General features: G+C 45.9%; 1 long non-coding RNA gene across 1 annotated transcript in view; it reads right to left on the bottom strand.

Moving 5' to 3' along the window:
• Positions 1-501: 501 nt before the first annotated feature.
• LOC107131112 (uncharacterized) overlaps positions 502-23,184 on the bottom strand; it is a 29,696-nt gene continuing 7,013 nt past the window's right edge. The window contains exons 2-3 of the long non-coding RNA XR_010578659.2: positions 12,076-12,161; positions 502-1,265 (exon numbers count right to left, since the gene is read on the bottom strand). This is a non-coding gene — a long non-coding RNA (uncharacterized lncRNA). The remainder of the gene's footprint in view (positions 1,266-12,075; positions 12,162-23,184) is intronic.

The following is a 23,184-nucleotide window of genomic DNA, read 5'->3' as shown; positions in this document are numbered from 1 at the left end:
ACCTTAAAATCTACCATATCTTTTTAGATTACTGCATAATGTTCCATTGTATAGATGTAAGAAAATTTATCTAAACAATTTATTTTGTTCCATATGCAATGAAATTGTTTGCTAATTTTTGGCTCTTATAAACCACATCTTTGAGATAATTTTTTTTTTTTTTTTTTTTGCATTTACAGTTATTTCTTTAGGATAAGCACTTAGACATAGACTTGCTGGGCCAAAGTGTTGCCTCTACCATTTTATTTCGCTTGGCTTTTTCCTTAACATTTTTTTTCATGCATATACGAAAAGGTGGTAACACAGACTGCATCACAAATCCAGGAGAAAAGGATGGTCTTCCCAGGAAATGGTGCCAGAATAACTCACTATTCATATGGAAGAAAATGAAAATGATTCCTTATGTCATCCCACACATTAAAAATCCATTCCAGATGGATTAAGGATTTAAATATAAATGGTAAAACTTTACAACTTTATAATAAAATATAGGAGAGCATCTTTATGAAAAGATTCTTTAATGAAACTTAAAAAACATGAGATTAAAAAGTTTAACCCATAAAGAAAATAGTTGACAAATTTGACTACATTAAAATTTAGAGGACCCTGTTATGAAAAGACCCCATTCAGAGAATGAAAAGATGAGTCACAATTTGCAAGATTTGCAACACATGTGACTAACCGAAGAGCAGCATCCATAATATAGAAAAACGCCTATGAACAATAAGAAAAAGATTAATAAATAACACAATAGAAATTGGGCAACAAAAGAACAGGAATTTCACAAAAGAAGCATAAATGATTTAAAAACATGAAAAAAATGCTCAATCTCATTATCAATCAAAGAAGTGCAGATTAAGACTCACTGAGATATCATTACATACCCACTGGATTGGCAAAAATTTTAAAGTCAGGCTAGGCATGTTGGCTCACACTTGTAATCCCAGCACTTTTGGAGGATGGCTTGGGTCCAGGAGTTTGAGACCAGCCTGGGCAACATAGGGAGGTCCCATCTCTATAAATAAATAAACAAACAAACAAAGCCAGACAGCACCAAAGGCAGATGAGGGTCTGGAGGGAGCTGGTGAACATGTAAACTTTGGAAAACAGGTTTCCATCTTCACCATCTTCAGTAAAAGTGTACAGGCTGTGCTGTAATTTGACCATGCATGTCTATGCACTCCCAATCCCAGGGATGCCCAGAAGAAGCCTTGCATCTGGATATCAGCCACAGATACGGAGATACTCAAAGAAGCATTGTGCACCTGGAGAGAAATCAGATAGCCATTAACAATCGAACATAGAAACATTGGCTGGGCGCAGTGGCTCACGCCTGTAATCCCAGTACTTTGGGAAGCCGAGGCCGGCGGATCATTTGAAGTCAGGAGTTCAAGACCAGCCTGGCCAACATGATGAAATCCCATCTCTACTAAAAATACAAAAATTAGCTGGGTTTGGTGGCTCACACCTGTAATCCCAGCTACTCAGGAGGCTGAGGCAGGAGAATCGCATGAACCCAGGAGGCGGAGGTTAAGGTGAGCTGAGATTGCACCACTGCACTCCAGCCTAGGCGACAGAGCGAGACTCTGTCTCAAAAAAGAAAATAGAAACATTGTAACATGAAGACGATCATATACTATACAGCAGCCCTGCTTATCTGCAGTTCCACTTTCTGTGGTTTCATTTACTCGGTCTGAAAATAAATGAAAAGTTCCAGAAATAAACAATTCATAAGTTTTAAATTGTGCACCGTTCTGAGAGCACGACGTTTAGTCTGCCTTGCCTTGCCTTTCTCCTGGAAACTCCAATAAAGCCTCTGACCTGGTGCTGTCTTTGCCCCTGCTTCTACCTCCTCACCCAAGGGTGTACACTCTACAGGGTGCACAGGAAGCATGACGCAGGCATCTGCACGGCCTCCTGGTGCTGCCCCCGTGGCCCTCTGTGGCACTGTGTGATGCTTTGTCTTGGAATTGTAAGTAATGAATTCTTCTTTCTCTCTATGTCATCAGTCACCCCCATAAATTAACATTCCTACTTCAATCACTGAGGCAGGGGGGTTTGATTAGGAAGGAGCATGCAGAGTGTCAGGGGTAACAGTAATATTCTATTTCTTAAATGTATTAATGAGTTCAAGGGTATTTATTGTTTTTCTTCAGACTGTACATATGTGCCTTTGTCTCTATGGCATGTTCCACAATCAAAACGAAAAAAATCCATAATTACTTTCATTTCCTACAAAAGTAACACGTCATTGTACCAATGTTAATGTCTTAGTTTTCATAAATGTGCTAATGGTGTTGTAAGATGTTAACATGAGGGGAACCGGAGAAAAGGTATACTGGAATTTTTCATACTGTCTTTGCAACTCTTCTGTCAATCTAAAATTATTTCAAGATAAAAAGTTGCTACAAAGCAATGCAGAAGCTGAAGCATGCAGAGCCTTGGAGGTCACTTTAAAGTGTCTGGGTTTTGTTCTCTGAGCAGTCGGGGGTCCCTGGAGGGTTTTCAAAAGGTGAGCAGGACCCAATGGGTGTGATAACATAAAATGCAACTTCTGAAGAATTTCAAATATTGTCATAGATGTGGAGGCGGAACTTCCCTGTGGCCAGATGGAGATTGCTTTGACCACAGGCCTGTGCACCCCCGGGGTGAGGCCGTGGCCCCTGCGAGGCGGGGACACGTGGAAGGGAGCCAGAGAGAACACAGCATCCATTGATCAGCAGGACAGCTGTGGGGAGGGACAGACCCACAGGCGGTAGGAGGGGCCCTGGGAGAGGTGGGAAGGAAACGGAAGGACAGAAGCTGCCAGGGTGGGTTGGGGATTGGGAGGGAGGTCTGGGGGCTGAGAGAGGGCTGGGAGCCCCCACTTCCTGCAAGCTTCCTGTGTCCCTCAGCCAAACCCTGAGGCTTCTCCCTCCTCAGGGCCCTTGCAGCCTGGCACCTCCTCACTCAGCAGGTCTCCTACCCCGCACCATGAGCACACACCTGCCTCTCCGCCCTCTCTCTTCCTCTCCGCACCCAGAAGAGGCCCGTCCCTCCACCTGCGGCCTTGCCCTCCTTTTCTGATTTTTGTTTTTGTCTTTTCAACTTACAAGATTTTTCATCATAAAATCAGGTAAGACTCCCTCTTGATCCCAGGTTTCCCTCCAGCCACCACCCCGGATTCCCTGCTCAGTGTCTCCTGGTGACTCTCAACCCTCTGTCCGCTTCTTCTGCTCCCCGCCCCCCCACTTTCTACCTACAGGCCACCCCTTTCTTTGCCCATCGTGGACCTCCCCCGGGCTGCTTTCTCCCTCTCCATCTCCCTGGGCTCCTCGGGTATTACAGACCCCTTTGCTTATCATCTCCCTCACTCAGGTTACGAGTTAAATTGTGTCCCCTCTCTGAAAATTCCTGTGTTGAATTCCCAACCCCCTCAATATCACAGAATGTGACCTTATTTGAAGAAATGGTCTTTACAAAGGAACCCACGTTAAAATGAGGTCATTAGGGTAGGGCCTAATCCAATAGACTGGTGTCCTTATAAAAAGGGGAAATGTGGGCACTCGTACATATGGCAAGGATGCCACTTGAATGTGAAGACGGCCGTCCGCAAGTTAAGAAGCCAGCCTGCAACAAGCCCTCCCCTCACAGCCCTCAACATAACTGGCCCAGCTGACACCTTGATTTCAAACTTCTAGCCCCCAGAATGGTGAGACAATACATTTCTCTTGCTTATGTGACTCCATCAGTGGCATTTCGTTATGGCAGCCCTAGGAAAAGAACCCAGCCCATGAGGGTGGTGAAGCTCTGTTCCCTTCACCATTTCCAGTGCCAAGAACAAAGCTTGGGGCACAGCAGGAGCTTCACAAATATTTGTGGTTTGGATATATGAAAAAACTTCTTTCCAAACTCCATGGACACTCCTTTTGATTATCTGATAATTATTTTTAAAATGTATATTTATTAGAAGAGGAGAAAAATGTGAGATTCAAAAAGTTCGTGAAAAGTACATTCTTCCAGAGTTGTTCTACGAAAGTATAAGCACATAGATTTTGTATTAGTCCATTCTTGCACTGCTGTAAAGGAATACCTGAGACTGCATAATTGATAAAGAAGAGACATTTGGCTCACGATTCCACAGGGTGGACAGGAAGCAGGATGCTGGCATCTGCTTGGCTTCTGGGGCGGCCTCAGGAAACTTAAAATCGTGGTGGAAGGTGAAGGGGAAGCCAGCACTTCACGCGGCTGGAGCAGGAGGAAGAGAGAGGGCAGGGAGGTGCCACACCCTTAACCAGATCTTGTGAGAACTCACTCATTATACAGTACCCGGGGGATGGTGCTAAATCATTCATGAAAACTCTGCCCCCATGATCCGATCACCTCCCATCAGGCCCCACCTCCAACCCTGGGGATTACAATTCGACATGAGATTTGGTGGGGACACAGATCCAAACCATATCAGCTATCGTGTGTTATGAAATTGGGGAGCCTTTAAAAAGCTTCCACAAATCTTTGTGAATGAAACATACTGCTGAGAACTTCATGTTTATACTTTCTTTGTCTTGGGGATGCCAGCCTCAGATGGTTCCCAGGAATCCCTGCCTTCATGAATATCCCCTCCCACACTGGATAGGGCTCACTGCACTAGGACATTGTGGAAATAGTAACAGTGTGTGACTTCTGAGGTTAGGTCATGAGATACAGTGGCCCATGGGGCTCCCTCTAGGATCACTCACTCTGGGGGAGGCCAGTCACCATGCTGTGAGGACACTCAGGCAGCCCTGGGGAGAGGTCTGCAGGATGAGGAACTGAGGCCTCCTGCCAGCACCAGCACCAGCTCATCAGCCATGTGAGTGAGCCATCTTGGAAGCAGATCCATCAGCCCCTGTTGAGCCTTCAGATGACTGTAGCCCTGGCCAGTAGCATTGTGACTGCAACCTCATGAGAGGCTCTGAGCCAGAGCCACCCAGCTAAGTCATTCCTGAATTCCTGGACCACAGAAACTGTTCATTGCCACTTTAAGCCCCTAGGCTGGGGAGTCATTTGGTACCTAGCAGTAGGGAACAAATACAACCTTTCTTTTAATTTAATTGTGTTTTTTGAGACAGGGTCTTGTTCTGTCACCCAGCCTGGAATGCAGTGGTGTGATCTCTGTGCACTGCATCTTCGACCTCCCAGGCTCAGGTGATCTTCCCACCTCAGACTCCCCAGTAGCTGGGACTACAGGCATGCACCACCATGCCTGGCTAATTTTTGTAGTTTTTATAGAGATGGGGTTTCATCATGTTACCCAGGCTGGTCTTGAACTCTTGGGCTCAAGTGATCTGCCTACCTTGGCCTCCCAAAGTACTGGGATTACAGGCATGAACCACTGCACCTGGCCTCTTTTAATTTTTAGTTTTAGAGATGGGGGGATCTTGTTTCATCATCCAGTCTGGAATGCAGTGGTGCGATCTTGGCTCACTGCAGCCTCCACCTCCCAGGCCCAGGTGGTCTTCCCTCCTCAGCCTCCTGAGTAGCTGGGGCTACAGGCATGTGCCACCACACCTATCAAATTTTTGTATTTTTTGTAGAGATGGGGTTTTGTCACGTCACCCAGGCTGGTGTCGAACACCTGGGCTTGTGATCTGCCTGCCTTGGCCTCCCAAAGTGTTGGGATTACAGGTATGAGCCACCGTGCCTGGCCCTTTTAAACGTTTACTTCTAGAGATGGGGTCTCATTCTGTCACTCAGGCTGGAGTGCAGTGGTGCAATCATAGCTTACTGTAACCTCAAACCCCTGGGTTCAAGCGATCCTCCAACCTCAGCCTCCCGAGTAACCAGGACTACAGACACATGCCAACCTTGCAGATAGATCCACATTAGTCTGTTAAGAGAAGTGTCATTCTGTTTACTGCCTGCCAACATTCCAGGAACATATTTTCATCCTTGATTTAGTAGGTCTGGGGAAAACCTTAACGTTGCCTGTCTCTTTCCCATTGAAGCATCCTTTGAAACTCTCTCCTCATTCTCCCTGGGGCCTAGACAACTCCCTGGTTCCCTTGTGAGCTTCAATTCTACCCTTTAAACCCTGGGGGTTTCCTGGGTTCTGAGGTTCTGTCCTGGGCCCCCTTATCTCCCAGTTCAATAGTCACGAGCCATGGCAGATGACGAGTGGGTCAGGCACTACTCCCAACCCCCATCATGATGACAACTCCTCACCCTCCTTTCCAGCTCAGATCTCTCTGGAGCCCCAGATCGTCATCCCCAAGACAGGGATGTCCCAAAGGAGCCTTCAGGTTCAGGTGTTCAAAACTAAATGTGTCTTTTCCCCAGCCCTGCTCATCCCTGCTTGCCTCTGTCTAAGAGATGGGCCTGCCTCCCTCCCATGACCTGCCATCATCCTGACCAACCCAGCAACAGCAACCAACCTAGCCCTACGGGTTTGCCTCCTTGATAGTTAGTTCAGCACCCCCATTTCTCCTCCTCAGCCCCCCATGCCCTCCATCCACCACCCAGGCCACCATCACTTCCAGCCCGGACCATGTAACAGATGCCTCACTGGCCCTCCTGCTGCCACCTGGTCCGTTCTCCACATGGAAGTCAGAGGAACTTCAAAATCTAACCTGGGGCGTGCCCCCTCCTCTCTACTTAAACCTTTTGCTGACACAGGGGCCAAGGGAGAGCCTTCTCCTTGGCCCCCTAAAGGTTCTCTGAAAAATCACTTCGCAAAAGACACGTTAACTGGAGAAAAGGTACACACATTTATTTAACATGTGTTCATGTGAGTCTTTAGAATGAAGACCCAAAGATACAGAGGAAATTGTTCATTTTTTTGCTTACGTTCAATGAAGTATAGACAGCCATGTAGAAATGCGACTGGACAAAAAGGGTCTGATCTAAAGCTGATAGACTGAGTGGGAAAACCCAGCACGGCCTGCCTGTCTAGATTCTTCTTGGTCTCTCTGAGCAGTGCTCCTTCCTTCTGGGGATGGGGCAGGACCTTTTCTGGAATGGGGGTCTTATGACCTACAGTCAAAGGAAAGATCATTTCTTTACGGCCAGTTTTTATACAGAAAGTTGGAGGGAAAGTTAGAATAGTATTTTTAGGTTTTATGACTAGCTTTGGGGAGAAGAGGTTCTGGTTTCTACAGCCCATGTTGTGGAAGAAGGACTCTAGTTTCTATGGCTAGCCTTCAGGAATAGGACTGAGAGCTAGGAGGGCAGGAGGGGGTCAGAGAAGAAACTCGCTTCTGAGGCCTTCATTTCTGGGTATTGTTTTCTAAGTCTGATATGGTTTGGCTGTGTCCCCACCCAAAATCTCTTTTTGAATTATAATCCCCACAATCACCAAGTGTCAAAGGTGGGACCAGGTGGAGGTTTCCCCCATGCTGTTCTCATGACAGTGAGTGAGTCTTATGAGATCTGATGGTTTTATAAGGGGCTCTTCCCCCTTTGCTTGGCAGTCACGCCATCCTGCCACCCTGTGAAGAAAGTGCCTGCTTCTCTTTTGCCTTCCACCATGATTGTAAGTTTCCTGAGGCCTCCCCAGCAATGTGGAACTGTGAGCCAATTAAATCTCATTCCTTTATAAATTACCCAGTCTTAGATATTTCTTCACAGCAGTGTGAGAACAGACTAATACAGTAAATTGGTACCAGGAGTAGGGTGCTGCTGTAAAGATGCTAAAAAATGTGGAATTGACTTTGGAACTGGGTAATGGGCAGAGGCTGGAACAGTCTGAAGGGCTCAGAAGAAGACAAGAAGATATGAGAAAGTTTGGAACTACCTAGAGACTTGTTGAGTGACTTTGACCAAAATGCTGATAGTGATATGGACAATGAAGTCCAGGCTGAGGTGGTCTCAGATGGAGATGAGGAACTTTTTGGGAACTGGAGTAAAGGTCACTCTTGCTATGCTTTAGCAAAGAGACTGGTGGCATTTTGCCCCTGCCCTAGAGATCTGTGGAACTTTGAACTTCAAAGAGATGATTTAGGGTATCTGACAGAAGAAATTTCTAAGTGGCAAAGCATTCAAAAGGAAGTAGAGAATAAAAGTTTGGAAAATTTGCAGACTGAGGAGGCAATAGAAAAAGAAAAACCCATTTTCTGGGAGAAATTTAAGCCTGCTGCAGAAATTTGCTTAAGTAACCTGGAGCCAAATGTTAATCACCAAGACAAAGGGAAAAATGTCTCCAGGGCATGTCAGAGACCTTCATGGCAGCCACTCCCATCACAGGTCCTGAGGCCTAGGTGGTGAAACAGTTTTGTGGGCTGGGCCCAGGCCCCCCACCTGCTCTGTGAAGCCTTGAGACATGGTGTTCTGTGTCCCAGCTGCTTCAGTTCCAGTCATGGCTAAAAGGACCTAAGGTACCACTCACGTCATTGCTTCAGAGGGTGAAAGCCCCAGGCTTTGGTGGCTTCCACTTAGTGTTCAGCCTGAGGATGCACAGAAGTCAAGAATTGAGGTTTGGGAGCCTGTGCCTAGACTTCAGAGGATGTATGGAAATGCCTGGATGTCCAGACAGAAGTCTGCTGCAGGGGTGGAACCCTCATGGAGAGCCTGTGCTAGGACAGTGTGGAAGGGAAATGTGGAGTTGGAGCCCCTACATAGAGTTCCCACTGGGCCACTGCCTAGTGGAGCTGTGAGAAGAGGGCCACTGTCTTCCAGATCCCAGAATGGTAGATCCACTGACAGCTTGCACCATGCACCTGGAAAAGCCACAGGCACTCAATGCCAGCCAACTAAAGCAGCTGAGAGGGGGGCTGTACCCTCCAAAGCCACAGAGGCAGAGCTTCCCAAGGCTTTGGAAGCCCACCCCTTGCATCAGTGTGACCTAGATGTGAGACATGGAGTCAAAGGAGATCATTTTGGTTTACTTAAAGTTTACATGGTAAACTTAAAGGTTTAATGACTACCCTATTGGATTTCAGACTTGTATGGGACCTGTAGCCCCTTTGTTTTGGCCAATTTCTCCCATTTGGAGTGGGTGTATTTACCCAATGCCTGGACCCCCATTGTATCTAGGAAGTAACTAACTTGGTTTTGATTTTACAGGCTCATAGGCAGAAGGGACTTGCCTTGTTGCAGATGAGACTTTGGACTTGGACTTTTGGGTTAATGGTGGAATGAATTAAGACTTTGGGGGACTGTTGGAAAGGCATGATTGTGTTTTGAAATGTGAGGATATAAAATTTGGAAGGGGCCAGGGGCAGAATGATATGGTTCGGCTGTGTCCCCACCCAAAATCTCATCTTGAATTATAATCCCCACATGTCAAGAGCAGGACCAGGTGGAGGTAATTGGATCATGTGGGCAGTTTCCCCCATGCTGTTCTCATGATAGTGAGTGTGTCTCATGATATCTGATGGTTTTATAAGGGGCCCTTCCCCCTTCACTTGGTACTCACTTCATCCTGTCACCCTGTAAAGAAGGTGCCTGCTTCTCCTTTGCCTTCTGCCATGTTTGTAAGTTTCCTGAGTCCTCACCAGCAATGTAAAACTGTGAGTTAATTAAACCTCTTTCTTGTATAAATTATCAGTCTCAAGTCTTTCTTTTCTTTTCTTTCTTTCTTTCTTTCTTTCTTTCTTTCTTTCTTTCTTTCTTTCTTTCTTTCTTTCTTTCTTTCTTTCTTTCTTTCTTTCTTTCTTTTTCTTTTCTCTTTTTTTTTTTGAGACAGAGTCTCACTCTATCACCAGGCTGGAGTGCAGTGGCATGATCTAGGCTCACTGTAACCTCCTTCTCCCAGGTTCAAGCGATTCTTCTGCCTTAGCCTCTCAAGTAGCTGGGATTACAGGCCTGTGACATGACGCCTGGCTAATTTTTGTATTTTTAGTAGAGATGGGGTTTTGCCATGTTGGCCAGGCTGGTCTTGAACTCCTGACCTCAAGTGATCTGCCTGCCTTGGCCTCCTGAAGTGCTGGGATTACAGGCACGAGTCACTGCACCCAGCTGGGGACATTTTTTATAGCAGTGTGAGAATGGACTAACAAAGCCCCAACACTGGCTTCTTACACTTTACAAAAAGAAGAGGAAAGATAACTCTTAGCATGTCATGTAAGGTCCTTTTCTGAACTGGCCTCTGCCAACCTGTCTCCAGCCTCACCTTGCTCAGGCCTTAGGACCTTTGTGCTCGCTGCTCCCTCCTCCTTGATCATACTTTACCCAGATGCTTTGCCACTCACTGCCCCGTCTCCTTCAGGTCTCCACTAAGGCTATGTTCATCAAGAGGCCTTTTCTGGCTACATGTCATGAAATAGGAGCCCCTTACTCCGTGTTATTTCCCCCCTCAGCACTTACCTCCTCATGAATATTATGCCTTGGTTTGCTTATTGGTTTGGGTTTTTTCTCCTCTTTCCCCTAGAATGGAAGAGCTATGAGGGCAGGGGCTTTGTGTACATTTGCTCATGGTGCCTAAACCCAGTGCCTGAATAGATCCCTGCATACAGTAAACACTCAGCAGGTGCGATAAACTTCTCGCCTCTTCCTGCCACACAAATCTGGGCTCCTGCAACACTGAACTGCTTTTTGCTGCCGACCCACACCACTCTTACCTCCAAGTCTCTGCCCACGCTCATCCTCCTGCCTGGAGGGGCCTTCCTCCTTTGTTTTCCAAATTTTCATTTAATTAAAAAAAATATTTGTATATATATTTTCCAGAGATGGGGTCTCACTCTGCTGCCCAGGCTGAAGTGCAGTGGCACAATCATAGCTCACTGGAGCCTCAACCACCTAGACTCAAGCCATCCTCCCACCTCAGCCTTCCAAGTAGCTAGGTGCACACCACCACGCCCAGCTAATTTTGTATTTTCTGTAGAGATGAGGTCTTGCTCCTCTGGTCTCAAACAAACAAGTTCATCCAACTCCTTGCTCAGGCTGGTTTCAAACTTCTGGCCTCCCAAACAACCTTCAGCCTCAGCCTCCCAAAGTACTGAGATTATAGGCATGAGCCATAGTGCCTGGTCATTTGCATATTCTATGGTTCCTTTAGGATGCTACTTGTGTTATCACCTCCCCTAGGCATCCCTCCCTGACTGTTTCCCCTCTGCCTGGTCAAGTACCCTTCCTGGGCTCCTGCAGTATCTCAGACATCTCAATTGCAGTACTCATCATTGCATTTTTGAAGGATGTTTGTTGTTTACATGCTTGCTTGTTGTGAGCATCTTGTGGGCAAACTCCCGCCCTGGTAAACCCTTGGCAAAGGGCCTGAAGTAGTCAATGCTGAGTGAATTTTTTATGAATGAATGAATGAATGAATGGGGTTAGCTTGGGTTTGGCCATAGGTCTTATTCAGTGACCCTGAATAATCTCTGTCCCTTTCTGGGCCCCAGTTTTTCTCAATCTGTATAGTCAAGCTGGGTCTAACTAACCATCTGTGTTTATTAACACTGCAATTCTGGTCTCCTAGCCCCTGGGGTTCTAATCCTATTGGGGGAGGCAGATGTCTGCCTGGATTGCATCCCCATGGGTCATTCTGATGTGGCAACAGCTGGATCCATGAAGACCTGTTCCCAACCTGCAGACCTGCGACTCTGCTTTATAAGAAACCAGGTGAAAGGAACACATGTGGGGTCCTGGAGGACAGTCTTGGAGGACTCCCTGGGATGGGGGAACACAGGCAGGAGAAAAAGCGACGCCTCCAGCTTACCCCCTTCCCTATCAGGGCTGCGGACTGTAAGGGGGAAGAAAAACAAGCACAGCTGCACAGGACAATTTAGCTCTTTCACCGTGAGTTAAGTTCCCAGCCGCCTGTTGGGTGAGGCCGCAGCATGACCTTGGCCCCCTCCACGGCGCCACCGCCATAGCATCTGCCCATTTTTTTTCATACTGTAAGGAAGAGGCCTGGGGTGTCCTTGGGTGGCCCCAGAGCTCTGAAGTGGGGCCATAGAGGGAAAGGGGCCGTCCCCGTGGGAAACGAGGGAGAGGAAGCTAGAATGTTGGGGAGGGAGATATCTCAGTGCTGAGAATCCAGGGATGGGAGGAAGCTGAGCTAAGTTGTGGCTGTTTGGGGTGTGTGTGGCTTGTGGAGCTCCTCTACTATTTTTCTTTTTTTTGCAAGTGGACTGCTCTAAGGGGATGTGGGCAAATTGCACAAGCCCTCAGGGTCCCCCTTACCTTCTCTGTGAAACAGGTGCAGCAACTCTGATGATGCTGTGAAGAGGCCAGTCAGGTGTTTGCCACTCCCAGCATGCTGTGTGGCCCTGGAGAAGACAGTTACACTCTCTCTGAGGACATCTTTGCAAGGCAGGTGGGGGCAGAATAGAGATGCCTAAGGGAGCCTGTATCTGAAGCGCCCTATCCTTACACAGCATATCAAGAATATGTAGTATTAACACAATTTATTACTGTTGATGTTGGCCTTGATCATCTGGCCGAGGTCGTATTTGTCAGATTTCTCCACGGTAAAGTTACTTCTTCTTCTCTTTTCCATACTGTAACTTTTGGAAGGAAGTCACTATGTGCAGTCCACACTTTAGGAGTGGAAGTTGTTTATTTATGCTCTATCGCCGTGGGGGTGAAGTATCTACATAAACTATTTGGAATTCTTCTGCCCGGGAAATTTGCCTAATCTCTCCCACTTACAGTCATGTGCCGCATAATAACATTTCCGTCAACAACGATGGTGGTCCCGTAAGATTATAATGGAGTTGAGAAATTCCCATTGCCTAGACCTTCCAGTAGGACGAGATGTGGACGTGATAGGCAGTGATACTGATGATCCTGATCCAGTGTAGGCCTAAGCTAATACGTGTGTTCGCTTTTTTTTTTTTTTTTTTTTTGAGATGGAGTTTTGCTCTTGTTGCCCAGGCTGGAGTGCAGTGGTACAATCTTGACTCACTGCAACCTTCACCTCCTGGGTTCAAGCAACTTCCCTGCCTCAGCCTCCCAAATGGCTGGGATTACAGGCATGTGCCACCACACCCGGCTAATTTTTGTATTTTTAGTAGAGATGGGGTTTCCCCATGTTGGCCAGGTTGGTCTCGAACTCCTGACCTCAGGTGATCCACCAGCCTTGGCCTCCCAAAGTCCTGGGATTACAGGTGTGAGCCACCACACCCGGCCCATGTTTGCAGTTTAGTTATTTTTATTTTTTGTTTTAATTTTTAGCAACAAGGTCTCATTCTGTGGCCCAGTTGGAGGGCAGTGGAGGGATCCTAGCTCACTGCAGTCTTCACTTCCTGGGTTGAAGCCATCCTCCTGTATCAGCCTCCCGAGTAGCTGAGACTACAGGCATGCATCACCATGCCCGGCTAATTTTTCTTTTAATAGATAAGTCTTGCTATGTTGCCCAGGCTTGCCTTGAACTCCTGGCCTCAAACTATCCTCTTGCCCTCAAACTATCCTCCTGCCTCTGCCTTCCAAAGTGCTGAGATTATAGGCATGAGCCACTGCATCTGGCCTTCCATTTTAGTTTTTAACAAAAAAAGTTTAAAAATTAAAACAAATTTAAAAATAGAAAAAAAGCTTATGGAATAAAGATATAAATCTTTATATATAAATATATATAATTATATATAAAGCTTATATATATAAATCTTTCTTTAAATCTTTTTTCGTACACTTGCTTAATGTGTTTGTGTTTTAAGTTGTTACTACAAAAGAGTCAAAAGTTTTAAAAATTAAAAAGTTTAGAAAGTAAAAAATTACAGCTAAGGTTAATTTATTATTGAAGAAAGAAAAATATTTTTAGGGCTGGGTGCGGTGGCTCACTCCTGTAATCCCAGCACTTTGGGAGGCCAAGGCAGGTGGATCATCTGAGGTCAGGAGTTCAAGACCAGCCTGGCCAACATGGTGACTCCCCGCCTCTACTAAAAATACAAAAATTAGCCAGGTGTGGTGGCTGGCACTTGTAATTCCAGCTACTCGGGAAGCTGAGGCAGGAGAATCTCTTGAACCCGGGAGGCAGAGGTTGCAATTGAGCCAAGATTGTGCCATTGCACTCCAGCATGGGTGACAAGAGCAAAACTCTGTTTCAAAAAAAAAAAAAAAAGAAAGAAAAAGAAAAATATTTTTATAAATTCCATGTAGTCTAAATGTACAATACTTATAAAGTTTACAGTAGGGTACAGTAATGTGCTAGGTCTTCACATTCACTCACAACTCACTCACTGACTCGCCCAGAGCAACTTCCAGTCTTGCAAGCTTCATTCATGGTAAGTGTATTTTTACGGTTCCTTTTGTATGTTTAGATACACAAATACTTACCGTTATGTTACAACTGCCTACAGTATTCAGTACAATAACACAGTGTACAGGTTTGTAGCCTAGGAGTAGTAGGCTATACCATATAGCCTAGATGTGTAGCTGGCTATACCACCTAGGTTTGTATAAGTACACTGACGTTCACACTATGACGAAACTGCCTAACAGTGCATTTATCAGAACATATCCTCATAACAATGCATTTATCGGAACGTATCCCTGTCAATAAGGGACATGTGACTGTTTATTTATACACTTATTTATTTATATCAGTGTATGCTTTATTTTCTTGTTCAAGTTGTTCCATCCAGCTTTGGTCATCAGAAGCTCTTTCAGTTGTTTTCTGTGTCCCTTTCACATCCTTCCATCATTGTGGATTTCTTTGATTTTTTAGGCATTTTCTTACCTTCTGTCATTGTATGATGTTCCAGGCTCATCTTGTACATTGTACATTTTCTACCCCAGTCCTTGCTTGAATCAGCCATTTCTCTCTAAATTTCTCTCTCTCTCTCTTTCTCTCTCTAAGACAGATCTTGCTCTGTTGCCCAGGCTGGAGTGTAGTGGTGTGATCTCAGCTCACCGCAACCTCTGCCTCCCAGGCTCAAGCTATCCTCCCATGTCATCTTCCTGAGCAGCTGGGACTACAGGCACATGCCACCATGCCCAGCTGATTTTTGTATTTTTTGTAGAGACGGGGTTTCGTCATGTTGATCAGGCTGGCCTGAACTCCTGGGCTCAAGCAATCCACCTGCCTCAGACTCTTAATGTGTTGGGATTACAGGCATAAATCACCATGTCCAGCCTGAATCAGCCATTTCTCCGGGGATCCCTGTTTTCTTTTACTGGAGAATGTAATTAGACACCAAAATCTGGATGTTAAGTGTGCTAATTACTACCACAATATCGATGCTTCTAAGTACTCTCAGCTGATAGAACAAGGAAATATATGTATATATGAACTTCTGTATATACACATACCTATAAACATTTCTGTATGCAACTATCAACTTACCTGTCTGCATTGGGAAGCTACTGTCTCCAACTCAAATCTATTGCCATATGGATCATTCCAGCCCCTTGCTTGTTGGTAATCTCTCACTCCAACGGTGAGAAACCTCATCGTTCTTCTCTTGAGAATCCAATTGTCTGGACTTTGGCTAGTGGGAGCCCCTTTAAGTTGGCTCCTTTATTCTTGGCCTCATCATTCATTGAGTGTTTCCTTGCATTTTGACATGAGATGCTTCAGGTGCACTTTCCCTGCCCAATCCTGGAATCAGCCATTTCTCTAAGGACACTAGTTCTGTTTAGTGGGGAAGGCATTTAGGAGACAAGATCTGGGCCCTGAGCGTGCTAATTGCTATAGTTATGTTGCTTTTCCCCGGTCTGCTCATAACAATGTCTCCAATTAACACTCACAGCCATAGCCACAGATCCTTCCTCCACTCCATGTTTTTGACTTCCTTTTCGCATAGTGAGAACGCTGAGTCCCCAAAAATCAGCACATTTACTCATTTCTTCCATCATACAACACAGAGATAGTGGTTTTAGAATTATAACACTAAATACCTAGACACCTGTGGTTAAACTTATTTATTTTCCTTGTGTGGCTATATTATTATTTGACATTCAGTTAAGCTCATCTCTTTTCTCTTTGTTTACAAGTTTACAGTTTACATTTTTATCTTTTTATTTAATTTTATTTTTGAGAATGTAAAATATTTGCATAGTTAAAAAGTCAAAAATCCTGTACAAATATATTCAGAGGAATTTCGCTCCCATCTCTTTCTTCTCCATTGATATTCCCAGTAACTCCTTAAGAGTAACCATTTGCAATAAGTTTCTGATTTATCCTTCTTGGGTTTCTTTTGCATAATTATTTAAATATGTATGTAAATACATAAATGTTTCTTTTTTATTTTCTTAAAAGTTTGCATAGTATAGGTAGTCCTTTATTTTGCTTTTATCTTATTTTGTTGTTTAACAATATATGCTGGAAATCACTCCCTGTAGGTTTATAGAGATCTTCCTTCTTGCCTTCACGGCTGCATAACATTCTCTCGTGTGGTACCATAGTTTGTTCATCCAATTTTCTACAGATGGGCATTTGGGTATTTTCAACATTTTGTATTATAAATAATTCCTCAATAAATAACCTTGCATATACATTTTTCATATTTGTGGAATTATATCTTTAGGATAAATCCTAGAAGTAAATATCCTGGGTCAAAGAGTAAATGCATATGCTGTTTTGTTCTATATTACAAATTCCTTCCTAGAAGGTTTACTGCCAACAGGCATTACTGACAATTTATAAGAGTAACTATTTGCTCAAAGCCACACCAACAGGTATTGTCAAGCTTTTGAAATTTTGCCAATGTGATAGATGAAAAATGGCATTTCAGTGCAGTTTTGATTTACTTAAAAAATTCTCGTATGTGCCAGGTCCATTGTACATACGTTTCCCGAGGACGTGTGTTGGGTCATTTCAAACAAACCAATACACTGCATCTTAGGGCTGACCTAATCCTATGGATGTTTGGTGGCTGTGGCTCTCCATCATGCCTTTGGGGCCAGGAGGGTCTCCACAAAGGGTCCCAGCTTCTCAATACCCTCCTCTGGTTCCTGAAGGCTACTGACCCTGCCCTGAGTCCCCCACCAGCTGAGAAACTGCTTCCTCCACACAAAGAAGACTCTGAGTGAGGAGGATGACTTGGCTTCTGAAAAATGCTGAAGTCTTGACCTCCTCCACAATTCCGAGGGCCAGCTGGGGCCAAGGAATGATGGAGCCAGGACCTCAGGGTAGGAAGGACTAGTATGGACTGCTGCTTGAGGAAGCTGGATTTGGAGACACAGGGCAGCCTGTCTCCCCAGGATGAGTGGTCCAGCCTCTGATGACCTCTTGACTTCAAAACTTACTAACTCTCTCCTCCTCTGGCTGCCTGAATAACCTCCCTAAAGCTTAGAGATGCCAGGGATTACAAACTTCTTCTGGCTCTCCAGGCTCTGACCCTCACTTTTCCAGTGGGACTTCCCCCGTTACCTAGTGCACTCTGTGTAAATCCATCCAGTCATCCAGCTATCTAGTCATCCACCCATATTAGTTATCTATTGATGCTTAACATAACAAATTATTTCACAACTCAGCATCTGAGACAACAATAAACATTTATTGTTTCACACAGTTTCTGTGGATCAGGTGTTTGGAAGCAGCCTCACTGGGTGGTTGTAACTCGGGGTCTCTCATGAGGTTGCAGTCAAGCTGTCAGCTGGGGCTGAGATCATCTAAGGCCAGACGGGGCTGGAGGAGCCGCTTCCAAGGTGACTCACTCACGTGGTTGGCAAGTTGGTGCCGGCCATTGGCAAGAAGCCTCAGTTCCTCGCCAGCTGGGTGTTTCCACAGGGCTGTTTGAGTATCCTAACAACATGGCAGCCGGCTTTCCCCATAGCAAGCAATCCAAGAAACAGCCAGGCAGAAGCCACAGTGTCTTTTGTGACCTAGTCTCTGAAATCACAAGTTATTACTTCTTCTACATTTGGCTGTTTACAGGGGAGTCTCTGAGTTCAGCCCACACTGAAGGGGGCTCTGGAGTGTTAAGAAATTTGGGGACATATTTTAAAATCATCACACCATCTATCCACTTAGCCAACAAAGATTTATTGGGCACCTGCTGTGTGCCTGGCCCTGTGAATAGCTCACAGTCCGGAACCTTGAGGAGTATAACATCTAGGTAGGAGTGCAAATTCAAATGTCCACAGGGCTCAGGAAGTAGTATGAATGAGTAAACTGAGCCAGGTGGGGACTCTGGTGAGCTGGATAGCGTGTGCCTAGATAAAGGCAGAGGCTGCTGCCCAGTTCCAGAGTGTCTGTGAAGCCTCCCAGCTTTTAGATGTTGACAATTAATTCCATTTTCATGGTTTTTCTTTTCTTTTTTTGTTTTTTTACCTTCTCTTTTCCTGATTTGGCCTATCCACTGGCAGTTTGCAAGCTCTGATGCAGCCACACCAAATTTCTCAATGTTCCCCGAAACATTGATTCATTCAATAAACATTTACATGCACTGGGCCCCTTTCACACATTACAGAAATAACTTGCAATCACCCCCTGCACACGCTGTTTCTTTGGCTTGGAATGCCTTCTTATTTTTCTCCCCACGATGAACTTCTATTTCTCCTTCAAAACCTAGGTGTAAATGTCCCTTCCTCTGGGAAACCTCGTCTGACCCAATCTCTAGGGGCTTTATTGGTTCCCTCCTCTAGGTTCCTACCATATTTGTACCCACAGTTCCATCAATGCACCCCTGCCTCACTCACCAGAAGGTGGGCTCCTGGGGGTTGAATAAAAAGACAGGGTGGAGAAGATTGTCTCTGGCCACCTGGCAGCGCTTCCCAGGGGAGGTGGTCCTGGAAGGAGGAGCAGGACTTGCAGAACAGGGGTCCCCTGGTGGGGGAAAGAGGAGAGCAAAACCAGAGGCAGGAAAGCATGGGTGGGGCCTGAAGCTGGGAGGGTCCCGGCTCCTTCCTCCACAGAGCTCACCCAGCCACCAAGGTTCTTGGCTGCCTCCCCAGATGATGAGGGGCGAGGCCTGCAGGCCCCCACAGAGGAGCCCAAAGTAATCAGGGGAAGGGAGACTGCTGGAACAAGAAACCCAAGTCCTGAATGAGTCATCGATGGAGTCTGTCCTACAATAACAAGAAAGGGCTGGACTGGGAGGGAAAGAGAAACTCCAGAGGTGCAGGACTTCTCCAGAGGCTCCGGGATGTGCTGGGGGGAGCTGCACAGCCCTCTGTGCCCCCTGCCTCGGAGTCTGCAGCCCCAAGTCCCCCCAGAGCCCTGACTTTTGGCTTCCACCACCCTTGGAGCCCAACTTTTCTCCAGCCCCCCATGTCAGCCCCCTTGCTAGTGGGTCTCCCTGCAGCCCCTGCCCCTCCCATGGTCTCCTCCACCCAGCACTGGAGGAACTTTTTGAAGGGAGGTGAGGGCAAGAAAAACCTTATCTGATCACATTACTCCCTCCTGAATTCCTTCCCATGGGTTTTCATGACTGTAAGGAGAAAATTCAAACTCTCTGGTATACGGAGCCTTGCCCATGCCTCCCACCTCCTCTTGTGTCCCTGTCCCATCACTCTCTGGCTTTGTTCTGCCTCCAGCATGCTCTCCTGCTACAGGCCTTTTGCATGTGCTGCTCCCTCTGACTGTAATGCTTTTCTCTGACTTCTTTTTTTGCTTGTTTGTTTTGAGACAGAGTCTCGCTCTGTCACCAGGCTGGAGTGCAGGGGCGCGATCTTGGCTCACTGCAACCTCTGACTCTCTGGTTCAGGCGATTTTCCTGCCTCAGCTTCCCGAGTAGCTGGAATTACAGGCATGCGCCACCACACCCAGCTAATTTTTGTATTTTTAGTGGAGACAGGGTTTCATCATGTTGGCCAGGATGGTCTCTATCTCCTGACCTCGTGATCTACCTGCCTCAGCCTCCCAAAGTGCTGGAATTGCAGGCGTGAGCCACCGAGTTCCGCCTTCCCTGACTTCTTATGTTTTCTCTTTGAATCTCAGCTTAAGCCCTCTGGGCCACCCTCCTGGACCTCCACTGGGTTCCATTGATTTGTGCTCTTTTTTCCCCTTTAAGACCTTACCACCATTTGTATGAGGTATTCATTATTAAGATCTGACTCTCTTCTAGACCGTGAGCTACATGAAGGCAGGGGCTGTCTGTCATATTCACCCTGATATGGCCAGCATCCAGCACGCTGTCTCTGGCACAGACTGGACACTCAATAAATGCATCTCGTGACCTCCATCCCTAGTGAGACGTGACATATGCATGTGTTGTTGCCTCACAGCAGACAGGGGCAAGAGGCAAAGCAGAGGTTATGGGTTCCATTTTACAGGTTAGAAAACTGAGGTTCTGAGAATTCAGGCAAACCCCCAAGATGTCTCAAGGAGTTAGTGGGCACGGAGGGACCTGAATTCCAAGGTCTCTGCTTATATATCACAGGCGTCTCCATCAGGAGGCCATTTTAGGGGCAGATGAAGTATAACAGATTGTTGTCCTGGCTGGACAGTGTGACAATGTGTCACGCCTCCCTACGTGAAGCTCCCTGGCATAAATCAGGACAGCTAAACAAGGTAAGTTTTCAGTCTTTTTTAGGAGCTCTAAGAGGTTTTCTTCCCATAGGTTATTTCCATCTCATCCTTCCCACGAAGACTGTGGGCACCCTAGGAAAGGGTGAGACAGTGTTTGAGGTCCCTAATGTACCCACAGGTCACTCCCCAAAGCCCGTCCTAGGACCTGATCAGGAAACATTTAAACATCAGATTTTCCCCCGTGAAGAGAGGAGGTCATTGAGAGAAGAAGCTGTCTTTTTTTGTCTTTTTCCTCCTCAGTGTTTCTGAAGTGGGTAATGATCACCAAAGGTTTTGTTGTTTACCTTGTGTTCCCATCACCCTCATTCTGTTTGTTTTGGAGAGCTTCTCCTCTCTCCATGCAGCCCTGGTAGAGCCATCATCATGTACTCCCACCCAAGGGTGGGCATAGAATCTATTCCAGCCAATCAGAATATCTTCATTACCTTGGTCACAGTGATTGGTTCAAGAATTGACACGTGACCCAAGCAAAGCCAATCAGAGTCTTCCCTGAGATTACTATTTTGATGATGTCTTTATATTAGGATTGCCAGCTTGAGACCTTATAGGCCTGGAGGTCAACTTCTCTAGTCATAAGGAAGACGCTATTAGAATGATGACAGAGCTCCGGCACCACTTCTCTGTTATAAGGCGCTTAAAGTCCCTTTTTACTTTGAGATTGAATTGAGTTTCTGTCATTTGCAATCAAGAGTCCTTGACCAGGCACAGTGGCTCATGCCTGTCATCCCAGCACTTTGAGACCAAGGTGAGTGGATCACCTGAGGTCAGGAGTTCGAGACCAGCCTGGCCAACATGGTGAAACCCCATCTCTACTAAAAATACAAAAATTAGCTGGGCGTGGTGGTGGGCACCTGTAATCCCAGCTACTTGGGAGGCTGAGGCAGGAGAATCACTTGAACCTGGGAGGCAGAGGTTGCAGTGAGCCGAGACCGCACCATTGCACTCTAGCTTGGGCAACAAGAGCAAAAACTCTGTCTCAAAAATAAAAATAAGAGTCCTTGATGGGGAAGACCAATTTCATGCTGAGGGAGGTGCCCTGAAGCCTCCTGTCCTGGATCATTCTTTGCCCCTAGCACTCACAATGATCTCTGTGCCGCCCCTATTCTCCCCATTAGAGAAGATGAGGATCACTCCTTTCCAGCCCAGTCTTCTGCAGCTTACTGCTAATGTCACCTGTGTCCTCTGAGAAACAGAGGCCAAAGACAGCGTTAAGAATGCCAAGAGATGCCTGGGGGTAATGCCTGCAAAGGATAATGGGGAGAGGGAGCAGGAGAAAAAATGGGAGCCTTTGGACATTGATGCAGGTCTATGAAAGGAGAAGGGGAAGGAAGAAGGATTTGGGTAGAAAGAGCTTCAGACTGTGGTGCATCTCTTAGACAGTCTTAGACAGCCCAACAGGGGACTCTGGCACAAAGATTATTCATAGAGAAATCCAGTATTAGGCAGAAATAATGAACCCTCATTCACAGTGTGCTTAGCTGCAAGCTGCCCAGGAAGCAGGTGGCCTCAGCTCAAAACCTGAAGCAGATCCTGAAGATATCTGCAGCTCACACAATCTATCTTGAAGGGAGATCTCAGTGGACTCTATGGTTGATACACTCTCTTAGTGCCTATACATTATCATAAGGGCCTACGGCAAAATGCAAACCCAAGACTTCTGTCTCTGGAGCCTTCTGCCTCTGGAGGCCGTTTCCTTACACATTGTGAACTTCAGATGGTGAATAAGCATCGTCTTCATGTCAATATATATAGATTGGTAGCAGCTGCCTGCACTCTCTGTTGAGGAGGACTCTGGGGCAGTTTCTAGGTTTAGCAGAAAGTTCCAATATGGATTAGTGATGTCTGTCATGGGTATGCGAGGGGTGAGTATATGCACACATGCCAAGTATTTAGCATCCTCATAGTAGGAGCAAATAAATTTTTAATAAACGATTGAATGAATGCATTCTGAATCCCGTGACATCCTGCTTAAATTAGGCAACTCCCTTCCCCCAAGTAAGCCTGTCCCCTGGTGAGGCGTCCTGGCACTTGGGCCTGGGAATCTCAAAACCACAGGCAGAACTTCCATTTGCTGAGAACCTGTTATATGCCAAGCACTGTGTTAAACGCTTTCAGTGCATTCTTTCACTGGATTCTTACAAGAGCCTTATGAAGAGAGATTATATAATCATCATTTTATGCTGAGGAAACCGTGGCCCCATGCGGAGAGCTGCACAGTGAACCAGTAGCAGAGCCCATTTCCACAACCCTTCCCCATTTTCTCACTCTACCATATATGTAAGACCAGTGATGGATTTTGTTATTTCTCAAAATTTAGTGTAGCAATTGGCACATGATTCAGTTATTTGTTTGCCAGAGAGAGAAAGGGAGGAAGTGAATACTTGAAGTCCTTGGAAGATCCACTGGAAATTCCCAGAGAGATGAACCAAGTCCAGTCCAGCAGTTAAGCCTGTGTATTTGAAGGGTGAATTCACAACCCCTAGCCCCTAACATAACACTATTTTATTTTTATTTTTATTTTTGTGGGTACATAGTAGGTGTATATATTTACGGAGCACATCAGATGTTTTGATACAGGCATTCGATGTATAATAATCACATAATGAAAAATGGGGTATCCATCCCCTCAAGCATTTGTCCTGTGTGTTGCAAACAATCCAATTATACAGTTAGATATTTTTAAATGCAGTTAAATTATTATTTGCTATAGTTATCCTGTTGTGCTACCAAATACTAGGTCTTATTCATTCTTACTATTTTTTTTTTGTACCTATTAACCAACCCCACCCCACCCCCACCCCCAACCCCCCACCACTACCCTTCCTAGCCTCTGGTAAACATCCTTCTACTCTCTGTCTCCATTCATTCAATTGTTTTGA

Source organism: Macaca fascicularis, chromosome 10 (assembly GCF_037993035.2).
Source record: "Macaca fascicularis isolate 582-1 chromosome 10, T2T-MFA8v1.1".
In the NCBI taxonomy this organism is placed as follows: Eukaryota; Metazoa; Chordata; class Mammalia; order Primates; family Cercopithecidae; genus Macaca; species Macaca fascicularis.
The sequence above is the reverse complement of the archived record's forward strand: the minus strand, read 5'-3'. Positions and strand labels throughout refer to the sequence as shown.